This window comes from Jaculus jaculus, chromosome 15, assembly GCF_020740685.1.
Source record: "Jaculus jaculus isolate mJacJac1 chromosome 15, mJacJac1.mat.Y.cur, whole genome shotgun sequence".
NCBI classification, from domain to species: Eukaryota; Metazoa; Chordata; class Mammalia; order Rodentia; family Dipodidae; genus Jaculus; species Jaculus jaculus.
Genome location: NC_059116.1, coordinates 44,255,546 through 44,268,176, shown reverse-complemented (window position 1 = coordinate 44,268,176; position 12,631 = coordinate 44,255,546).

Here is a 12,631-nt window from a genome sequence, read left to right as displayed (position 1 = left end):
TCTCAGTTCTCTTTCATATGCAAACATGTCATCAGAGAATAGAGCTAACTTAGCTTCTTCCTTTCCAAATTGTATCCCTTTTATTTCCTTCTCCTGTCTTATTGCTTGAGCAAGGACTTCAAGTACTATATTGAAGAGCAGAGGTGAGAGTGGACAACCCTATCTTGTTCCTGATCTTAACGGGAATTCCTCCAGTCTCTCTCCATTAAGTATTATTTGGGCCTTAGGAGCTTTGTATATTGCCTGTATTATGTTAAGATATGAACCAACCATGCCAATTCTCTCCAACATTTTGATTATGAAGTGATGGTGTATCTTGTCAAAGGCCTTTTCTGCATGTATCAAAATAATCATGTGGTTTTTGTGTATAACAATGTTTATGTGGTGTATTACATTGACAGATTTCCATTTGTCGAACCACCCCTGTGTTCCTGGGATGAATCCTATTTGGTCTAGGTAGATAATGCTTTGGATGTGTTGTTGGATTCAGTCTGTGAAGATTTTATTCAGGATCTTTGCATCTAAGTTCATCAGGGAAATAGGCTGGTAGTTTTCTGTTCTTGTGGCATCTCTGCCTGGTTTGGAACTAGGGAGATGCAAGCTTCATAAAAGTAGTTGGGTAGCTTTCCCTGTTTTCCAATTGTGTGACACAGTTTGAGGAAGATTGGTTTGAGTTCTTCCATGAAGGTTTGATAGAATTCAGCTGAGAAGCCATCTGGTCCTGGACTCTTCTTTTTGGGGAGGTTTTTTATTACTTTTACAATCTTAATGATTGTGATTGGTTTATTTAGGAGATTAATCTGCTCTGGGTTTAATTTTGATACATAGTATGTGTCCAGAAATTTATCCATCTCCTTCACAATATCCAGTTTTGTGGAGTAGAGGGTTTTGAAATAAGTACTGATGATTCTCCCAATTTCACTTATGTTTGTTGTGATCTGTCCTTTTTCATTTTGAATTTTGTTAATTTGAAGCCTTTCTCTCTCTCTCTCTCTCTCTCTCTCTCTCTCTCTCTTTGTTTTTGCTTGATCAAGTTTGCCAGGGGTTTGTCAATCTAGTTTATTTTTTTTCAATGAACCAGCTCTTTGTTTTGTCAATTGCCTTAATTGTTTTTTTAGTTTCCAATTCATTAATTTCTGCTCCGATTTTAATTATTTCTTTCCTTCTGGAGCTCTTTGGATTGGATTTTTCTTTCTTTTCCAGTGCCTTTATGTGGATGGTTAGGTTATTGATTTGGGATCTCTTTGTCTTTTTTATAAAGGTACTGAGTGCTATGAATTTTCCCCTGAGTACCACATTCATTGTGTCTCATAAGTTTTGGTACGATGTGTTCTCATTGCTGTTCAATTCTAGAAATTTTGCAATTTCATTTTTTATTTTATCTACTACCCATTTAATGGTTAATAGTGTGCTGTTCAGTTTCCAGGTGCCATTGGGATTTTTGGTGGGTCTTTTGTTGTTAGTTTCTAGCAATATAGCCTTGTGACCTGATATCATGCAAGGAATTAGGTCATTCTTCCTAAATATGTCGAGGCAGGCTCTGTGACCTAGTATATGGTCTATTTTAGAGAATGTTCCCTGGGCTACTGAGAGGAATGTGTGGTCTGTGGATTTGTGATAGAAAGGTCTGTAGATGTCCATTAGGTCTAAGTGATCTATGGTTTTGTTGAGCTCTCTTACTTCTCTGTTGAGTTTCTGTTTGGATGATCTGCCTATTACTGATAATGGTGTATTAAAGTCCCCAGCTATGATGGTGTTGGTGGTTATTTCTGTTTTATTTTAAAGTAGGTTTTGTTTTATGAACTGTGGTGTCCCTGTGTTTGGTGCATATAGATTTATGATTGTAATATCCTCTTGATGGATTGTTCCCTTGATAAGTAGGAAGTGGCCTTCTTTGTCTTTTTTGATTATTTTTGGTTTGAAGTCTATTTTATCTGATATTAAGATAGCTATGCCTGCTTGTTTCTTATTCCCATTTTCTTGGAATAATGTTTTCCACCCTTTCACCCTGACGAGGTGTCTGTCTTTATTGGTAAGGTCGGTTTCTTGAAGACAACAGATTAAGGGGTCTAATTTTTTGTTCCATCCTGTTAGCTTGTGTCTCTTGATGGGTGAATTAAGGCCACTAATATTTAGGGTAATGACTGTGAGATTTGATTTGATACTTGCCATTTTGTGATGGTATATGTGGGTTCATGCTTTCATAGACTTTGATGTTTTTTGTGCCTTCTCTGAGTTTAGTTATTGTGATCTGCCTCTTGTGGCATTTGGGCTTGATTGTTTGTTTCTTCTCTGTGGAGAACTTCCTGAAATACTCTCTATTGGTTTGGTTTTGTGTTCATGTAATTGTAAAACTGAGTTTTGTCATGGAACGTTTTTCTTTCACCATCTATTATGATGGATACTTTTGCTGGGTAGAGTAGCTTGGGTTGGAAGCCATAGACTTTGTAGTGTTTCATTCCAGGCCCTTCTGGCTTTCAGGGTTTTTATTGAGAAGTCTGGAATGATTCTGATGTGTTACCTTTAATAGTGTTGTTCTGTTTTCCCTAGCTGCTTTTAGGATTTTCTATTTGATGTCAATGTTCAGAGTCTTAGAATTTCTCCATGCCTTTGTTCTGAAATTTTTCTCTTTCTGGTATTCCAATGATCCTCATATTTGGACATTTAAGTATATCCCACAATTCCCTCATGTTCTGTTCACAGGAACTTTTGAAATTACTGAAATCTTTAAACTCTCAAACTGTTTCTTCCATCTTGTCTTCCAGATCTGAGCTTCTATCCTCCACATGGCTGACACTGTTCTTGAGAGCTTCTAGAGAGTTTTGGATTTGTTCAATTAGGTTTGCAGTTTCTACTACTTTTCTATGTATGATTTCCATCCCTCTGTTAATCTCCCTTTCCACATCATTTTCTGATTTTCTTGATGCTTCTTGGAATTCATTCTTGCATTTCTTATGTCTTCATTTAGTATCACTGGCTGATTTTTGAGGTCCTCTTTTTGTTCACTCTACCTCATATCTCTTAATTGTCTTTGGACTCCTTCCATTTTGTTATCTATTAGGTGTAGTCTAGTGATGGCAGCATCCACATGATTATTGGTCCTTTGTTGCTTTTCTGCAAGTTCTACCAGTAGCTTGGTCATGGTTTCATTTCTTGTAGCTTCATTTTTGTGTTCTTATCCTAATGATTCATCTATGTTTTGATTAGAGATTTTCTTTGTAGGACTGGGTGATCTAACTGAATTTTCTTGCATTTGATTTCTCATGTTATTTCTTTTGAGCTGTGGTCTGCCCATTGCAGTGTATGCACACATAGGTGGGTGGACCAGCTTGGGCTCAAGCATAATGGGAATCTGAAGCAGCCTGAGGCTGTTGCCAAGGAGCTTGAGCTTTGGCTCTTGCTTGCCATAGCCACCTGAGTTCCTGCTTGACTGGGGTGCCAAAGTTGCCTGAGCTCTTATACCTTAATGTACCAATGCTGCTTGCACTCACACTAGGAGGGACACAGAGGCAGCAAGAACTGAAGCAGCCCAAACTCTGGTGCAGAGGAACACTTGGACCTGAAAGCAGTCTGTGCTCCCTCGCAACAGTACAATGGTGGTAGGCCAGTGTAGGAGACAGGGAGGGCATGGCACCTGAGCTAGGGTTAGCGACAGACACAGTCTGAGCTCATGTGTGGAGTTGGAAATTGACCTAGGCCTTGCGTGTAAATGTGCAGGGGCCAGACCAGTAAGTGGGAAAGTGGTTGGAGCAGACTAAACTTCCACAAATGGGATCAGAGCGGTGGTGGGCACCATTTAAATTGATCAAGGGAGCCAGAGCTCCAATGTGCCAGCAGGCGTAGCCTGGCCAAGGTCACTCGTGGGCAGGGGTAGCAGGGAGACTGCCCCTGTGCACTGAGGCAAGTGGAAATATGTTGGCCTGGGCCTGTTTTCCTACAGTAAGTGCAGGAGTATCCTGAAGGTGGGAGTGGGAACAGCAGGTGCTTTGGGGAGGGGCAGGCTACCTGCCTGCCAGTGAGGGAATCAGCAATTCCCTGTTTTTTTCCCCTCTGTGCCTCCCACTGGCAATCTATCAGAGAATGATCTCCCCGAAAAGACCCAGTGAACCTTTAATTTCTTGCCTTTCTTTCCTGAGGATGAGCTGTGTGGTTAGGCTGTCACCATTTTGGCTGGAAGTCCCCCAATGTGAGGTCTTAAATAGAGCCATGAGTGGATTGAACTGAGGAAAACAAAATAGAATGAACTAGGAGAAATTAGGAAAAGTAACATGAATAGGCAAGCCTAAATAGTACAGATTATATATAACTTCAGTTTTGCAATATTCAGGCTTTTAACAAGAGAGATTAATGATATCTCTTTTAGTATTACATTTTGCCCATACTTAGAATCCAAGACCATATTTTTCTTTCAGTACAAATGTAGCCATTTCTACCTTGTAATTATATCACCCCTCCCTCTTCGAGAGGAGAAAGTTCATCTAATAAATGTGATATACAAATAAATATAAGCAATGGTGGAGCAAGGCCTACAAGCCTTTGGAATGCCAATAAAATTTGATTAATTTTTTCCTTTGTTATTATGGTGACTTCATCACCTTTGTCATTGTGTCTACACTTCTGAACTCCTCCTGGGAGCAGCAGTAACAAGGTATGACAAAACTGACTTTTCTCACTCTAATTCCAACTTGCCAGAAGCAGCACCTAGATCATCTCAGGGGAAAACTCCTTGTTATGAAATTTACTGCCCAATTTTGCAAACCCAAGACTTTTAGCTACTAGTCATTTCCAGATTTTCAAGTAAGCTTACAAGTTTGGGGCCGTTTATCTACAATAAACTTTTAAATATTCAACATAAAGAATCACCGTGTTTTCAGCTTTGAGTGTGTGGATGAATATTCTTAGAAGATTTCAGAGAAACGTGGTCATTCAGCACATAGAGAATATCATATGATTCTACTTCTCCATGACTACCTAACATTTACAGTGAAGTTTACACCATTGTGGAGCTAAAAAGAGACCTTGGAGACAAACTGATTTAATAAATTCACTTTGTAGGAAGGTTTGTGAAATGAGTTACCCAAGATTCCATGGTTATTCACCAGAAGAACTGAAATGAGAATAAGGTTTTAAAAGTTTGCACAAGCACACACTCCATTCAGAAAGAGAATTGAATTCACTTCCACAGAAGCCCAGAGCTGTCTGCAAAAGAATTAAAAGGAATGGTATTTTCTTAATAGTCTATACACTGCCTGCACACCACACATCCAAAGGAGATGTTCTTTTTAATTACTAGTGATCTTAATGTTAACTGAATTCATTCAAAGAGAAAATGTGTAATCCTTTAGTACAGAAAACATTATGAAGGTAGTTGTGGAGTTGAGCCTTGCAGGCAACAAGAAGACATGTAGAGGGAATGGACCCATCACTATGTAATTCAGATATCAATGTGTAGGGACATGTATGTAAAAGATGAAAAAGAGAACATATGCAAATATAACAGAGACAGATTAAACTATTACTTGTCACATTCTTCAATTCACTTGCCTAAAAAATTTACTCATGAGAAACATATCTAGTTCACATTCAGAATCTTTCCTGGGCTCATCAAATACTCTTCTAACAAAAACAAAATGAATAAATCTTAGTCAATTGGGCTACTGTAACAAAATTCCATAGATTGGTAACTTATATAAGACTTCTTTCTCACAATTCTGGAAACTTGGGAGGTCCAAGTTCAAAGTGAAAGCAGAATAGATGTCTGCTAAAGGTCCATTATCAAAAGATAAGGGAACCACTCTCATGACAACACTAATCCTAATTATGCATCCTCCAACAACATGACTTAATAAAGATTCCACAAATTCCATGCTATATTGACCTAGCACAAGGTCCATCATCTAATTTCTTCATTTGGGGAATAGAATTTTAATGTAAGAGTTCTGGGAAAAAATATTAATCAGACAACAGCAGTATTTATAAAGATATAATCATAGCTATATTTATTTTTGTTTTAAATGTGTGGGTGTTTTATGTGTGTATGCTCTGTGTCTATGAGTGTGAGTTCACATGTACGTGTACAAGCATTTGGAGCCAGAGGCTGTCTTCCGGTGACTTGTCCATATCTGTCCAACTTATTTACTGAATCAGAGTCTCCTACTGAACAGAGGCCATTGATTTGACTAGTGTAACTAGCCAGTTGTCTAGGATTCTACCTGTTTCTTCCTTCCCAGTGCAGCAGGGGAAGTTAACAGAAGTCTTCTCATGCTCACAGGGCAATCATTTTACTGACAGAACCATTGCCCCAGCCCCAAATGTGTGAATTTTAATAGAATTTTATGTAAAGATGGAGCTATCTGATCTGCACTGGGGCAATAGGAAGAATGTAGACTACTTTGGAGGGTCTTGAGTGCTCAAGGAGTGTCCTGTTCTTCAAAGTCTGCTTTATTCCCCCTTGGATTAACAGATTGGCACCATACCTGGTATTGTGGAGTATGGAAAATGCAGGAAAGAGAGGGTCATTGAGTTTGCAACACAGTGTTGTTTTGGAAATGGCTATGGGCAGTGTGAAGCAGGTTTGCTGGATGCCTTCATGGAGACCCCCATGCAGCCATGAGGATGAACCATGGATTGCAATGAAGACACCGTGGATTGAGGTGGAGACAGTGGAGATGCCAGGGCCACAAGTTGGCTGCTGGGAAAATCTGCCAGCCCCAGATAAAGTTTTCTAGGACTGTGAGTGGCCTGGCTGGAGGGGCAGAGTTGGAATGTCTGAGACTTGCTGCTGGTTAAAATTATCAGACTTGGATATTTGCAACTAACTAGAGTTGTTGGTCTTATAGTTATGGATTTTGTTGTTTGCTTTGGTTGTTTTAATTTTGTATTGGCTGAATATTTCTTTGCTATGCACAATGCCATCTTTTGCACTGTGAATGTTTTCTCTATGCCTTTTTTTTTGGGGGGGGGAGGGTTGATATTATGGCTCAGTAAAAATATCTTGGGGGCTACAGAAATGGCTTAGTGGTTAAGTGCTTGTCTGTGAAGCCTAAGGACCCCGGTTCAAGGCTTGATTCCTCAGGACCCACGTAAGCCAGATGCACAAAGGGGCACATGCGTCTGGAGTTCGTTTGCAGTGGCTGAAGGTCCTGGCATGCCCATTCTCTCTCTCTGTCTCTATCTGCCTCTTTCTCTGTCTGTCACTCTCAAATAAAAATAAAACAACAACAATAAAAAAGAGCTTGGACTATGGGTATGTATGTACATCATTGGAATTGATTAAAAAAACTATGAGGACATTTAAAGTTGGATGAATGCATTGCATTTTACATCATGTATGGTTATTAGTTTATGGGGGCTAGGGGCAGAATATGGTAGTTTGTTTCAGGTGTCCCCCATAAACTTATATGTTCTTAATGCTGGGTTCCTAGCTGATGGAGATTTGGGAATTGATGTCTCCTGGTAGGACTGTATTGTTGGGGCCAGGCTTACGGGTATTATAGCCAGTTTCACCTTGCCAGAATTTGGCAACTCTCCTGTTCCTGTTGTCTAGCTTATGTGGGCCAGAGCTTATATCCACCCTCTGCTCATGCCATTGTTTTCCCTGTCATCAGGGAGCATCCCCCTTGAGCCTTTAAGCCAAAATTAACCTCTTTTTCCCACGATCTGCTCTTGGTTGGGTGATTTCTATCAACAATGTGAACCTGACTGCAACAGTGGCCAAGTGTCTGTACCCTTGGTCTTGTAGGGAAATAGGAACTCAAGAATTGATCGAGTCCTTGAAAAAAAAAGGAAGCTCCTGGATTAGTAAGAGAAACTGGCTCAAATTTGAATAGGAAGAAAGGAAACATACATCCATTTGTATCAAACTATACTAATAGGATAGTAGTACCTTTTTCTCATTGCCTAAAACTTTCTTGGAATGTAAGATCTACTGATCTATCCCCATAAGATCAATTTTGTCATGCATATTGAATCTGCTCAATGTGTTCTCCATGAAGACTCTTAGGCACTTGCTGAAAGTGATTGAGTGAAAATCCCTGGACACAAACCCAGAATTTAGAGAACAACACACCGGCAGGTCAGACAACATACAGAGAAAATGCAAAAGATCTGCTAAGGTTTCCCTTCTGCTATCCAAGAGAGTACTGGCAAGGATATGCCCACCAGGAAGCTAACTATAACAAAAGTAAAACCCATTAAAACATAAATAAGTACCTTTCATTCCACAACATGCAGGAATAGTGCCACCATCAATAGATGGATGGTAACTCTCCTCAGGTCTTTGGGGGAACACTCAGTCACAGTGTGGAATAATTCACCATAGATATGGGTTCAGAGCATACTGTGAAATAACTCACCATAGATCTGATCTTAGTATTTAGTGGAAAATAACATGCCATACATTGAAGGCTCAGTATAGTGTATGAATAATTCATCATAGACTTAATAATGCTATAGACCTATATAAACAATGTTGAGTGGATGAAGTCTACAACTAATAATTTTAAATAGCTCAATTGCATCCTAGGACAAGCCTCACAATATTGATGAGAATAAAACAATAATCTATATCCAATGAGATAAGCTTTATGCAAAATATCCAGTTAAAGTACCCAAGCCAAGAAGTGAAGACAGAAAGCCTTATCCACGATGAGAGGCAGCTCAGTCCACTGAAATGGTTCATGCACTGGCAGGGATTTTACATTGCTTGATGAAAATGTAAAACATTAAAATTTCCTGAGCAACAGGATCCATTGTGGAAGAGGTAGCAAAACGAATGGAAGAGCCAAAGGAAGGGTACCACACCCTACCTACAACTGTCCAGACAGAATTTGGCTTTGATATCCAAGACCTAGCAGTGCCTAGTAATACCCACACAAGACCCTCATAATAGGAAAAAAAAAAAAAGGATGCCATCAAATTAAAAGAGAGACTAATGGACAGGGCGAGGGGATATGATGGAGAACAGAGCTATGAAGGAGCAAGTGGGGTGGGGAGGGGAGGGAGATACCATGGTTTGTTGTCTGTAAGTATAGAAGTTGGTTTGTTGTCTGTAAGTATAGAAGTTGTATACATATACATATACATATACATATACATATACATATACATATACACATACACATACACATACACATACACACACACACACACACACACACACACACACACACACACATACACATACACATACACACATATATATATATATATATATATATATATATATATATATATATATATATATATATATATATATATATATATATAAAATCCCCAAGCCATGGTGGATGAATTTTAAGTATATTTCATTGATGACCTCTTAGGAGCCTCTAGATCTCTGCTTTAGTAAATGTCAAAAATACTCAGTGTCTGTCTCATTCACCCTGGTGCTGATTATCAGGTTCACCATGAAAGCAGCACTCTTGCTCATCTCCCCAATTCATCTGTGGTTTCAACTGTGCTTGTCTGAAGTGTGAATAGTCTTGCTACGTTCTGCAAAATAAGAACAGATTCTTCAATGGAGAGTGAAGTCAGCATAATTTAAATGGGATAAACATTATTAATTTAGGGGGAACACGATGTATATAACCCTTCTTTTAGCCAAGGACAAGGAGAACTTGACCCTAGGGAGCTTAATATTTGTCTCCATAGGATTCTGATCTTGTTCCCAATTCCAGATCTGGGTTCCTTTACACTGAGCAGATCTCTTAGCCAATCAGAAAGCTTTTTTTTGCAGAAGGGGCAAAAAGATTGTAGGAGCCATAGATTGAGGCATCATGCACAGAGGAATTTCCTTTCCCCCAAATAACTGATTGCTGCTACACCATATAACCCACAACCGCATTGGGAATGCCTGCAACCTCACTGAGGAGAGTCCCCAAAGGAATGGGGATAGGGACAAGGGAAAAGAGGGTACTAACACATGATGTGGCCATACAAAATTTGTTGTTAATAATAATAATAATAAATCTAAAAAAAAACTGTAAAACTGGTTATGCAATAGTATTCTGTAAGTATTTGGCCTGAAGTGAGGCATAGGCTATATGCAGATGTCTCAAATTAGAGTTCAACACATGGTACAATAGGTAAGAGGAAAAAAGAGTTCGATTTAAAATAAGGGCTGACCAGAGAAAAATATGATGAATATTCATGAAGACTTAAGAGTAGAAACTTGTACAATGAGGCACAATGATGAAAAATATGTGTGTTTATTCACTTACATTTAGATTACTGACCCCGTCACTTCTCGCAAAAATAGAGAAAGGAGAAAGGAAGAAGGCAGTATCCAGAAGTTGTGGCCAGTAATAGTCCAACTTTGAGAAGAACCATCCTCATGGTGAGGAGCCACCATAAGCCTCAAGCAAAAGGAACTCTTTAAACATCACTCAGGTACTTCATAATCAGATTGCTCAAAACTAGGGATCAAAATTTAAAGGAGAAAGGAGAGAAAAAAGAGTACATATATCAAAGCTGAAGGTGAAGGGAAAACAGCTTCAGGTACATGAAATGTCATTGAATTTATTACCAGCTGATCTACACTACTCAAATGTTCACAGAAGTTCTTCACAGAAACAAAACATAATAGCAGACATAGACATGAATCCATACAAAGTAATAACTGGAAGTCATAACAAATGAGAATGTAAATATATAACAATGTGAACTTAATGTAAATGTTTTAAAATGATACAGCTATTTGAATAAAAATATTATAATATTGATGAATTTATAGTAAATGAGTACATTAAATTCATAACAGTGGTATGCATTGGTAAAAGGCAATAGATTTGTTTGGTCTGAAGAGAAACCAGAGGATAACAGTGGTGTGCATTGGAATGTGACTAATGAGAGCACACTATATAAACATTCTTACTCTATGTGTAAAGTACTTTAACTTTATTGGAGAATGAAATAATGCACTGAGCCCAGCGCAACTAGCATACAAATGCTACATCAAATAATTCAAAACTAAGGTAAAACACAATCACGAAATCATATCAATTAATATGAAAGAAGGTAAAAAATGGAATCAAGGACATATAAGATTAGCAACAACAACAACAAAAAAGCTGCAAGGTGATTGTCATTAAAGTGCATGTTAATACCACATTAAAAATAAACGGTGGGGGGATGGAGGGATCGCTTAGCGGTTAAGGCGTTGGACTGCAAAGCCAAACGACTCAGGTTCTATTCCCCAGGACTCATGTTAGCCAGATGCACAAAGGGGCGCACACATCTGGAGTTCGTTTGCAGTAGCTGGAGGTCCTGGCATGCTCATTCTCTCTCTCTCTCTCTCTCCCTCCCTCTTCTCTGTCAAATTACTAAATGAGTAAAATATTAAAAAAATAAATAAATGGTGGGGCTGGGTTGACTGATCAGCCAGTATAGGACTGGCCTTGAAAGTGTGAGCACCTGAGATTAGTCCCAAGAACCCACATAAAAACAATGCTGAGTGTGGTGGCATGAGCTTGAATCCCAGCTCTAGGGGGCAAATACAGGAGGATCCCTGAGGTTTACTGATTGGTGACCTCCAGGCTAATGAGAGACTTGTATCAAAGACATAGACAGTGTTACTGAGGATGACATCCAATGTTTTCTTCTGGCCTATAAATGTGTGTGACCTCCCCACAAACATATGAAACTAATAAAATTGATGCTAGTATCCCTAATAAAGGGACAAAAATTGGATCCAGAAGAATATATAAGAATTTGTTACGTGTCAGAAATGCACATTTTAAATAAAAATATGCAAAAGGTAGATCATTGCTAGTTATGGTAAAAATAAACTCTATAGCAATATTAATGAGGGGAGTTTTGATGCAGAGAACATTATAAAAGATAAAGCTTTCTCATTATGATACTAGAAAGTCACTTTTCCTTGTCATACTGGTAGTCAAACCCAGGGCTTCAAGGTACATGGGCAGCCTCAGGACTACAGAAAAAAGTTGTAGAACTTCAGAATATATCATGTGAAAATAGTGAGAATTCTGAGGAGATACTGAATAAATTTCAGAGGCTTTGATAACTTCACCCAATAATTGATAGTACAAGAGGAGGAAATTTAACAACGATAAAAATATTTGAAGAACACCTTAAAGTAACTTTAGTAAATTGTTTTCTGTTACTCCTTTGTGCTTCACATGTTTCTTTCTATTCTCAGTTTCCTCTCACGTGGCTACTTTGGAAACGTGGCTTTCATACCTAAAAGATGGGTTGAGCTGCTGTGAGAGAGATCACTGGTTCCTATTTAGGAAAATGCTTTTGAATTTCTAGTTAGCTGCTTAAAGATTCCACTGTGTAACTCCTTCTGCTATTTGCCCTTCTTGCTAGAGAGGATTCTCCACTATGTTGCTAGCTGGCCTTTGTTTCTCTGCTAAACTTCCATTATGAACGTGGCTACATAATTCTTTTCTCAGCAAGTTCTGCTCTGATGAGGAAGATTTGCTGATGATGATTTCATTAAATCCAAATGGGCCTACAGTTGTTCTGTGCTATTATTACTGACAAGGTATGTTGCCATCGTTCAATTATGTTAAACTTCAGTTTCAAGATCCTTCCTTAAAATATACAAATGACAGTACGTTCTGGACATAAACAATGCAGGAATTATTGTACATACTCTTGAAAAGGA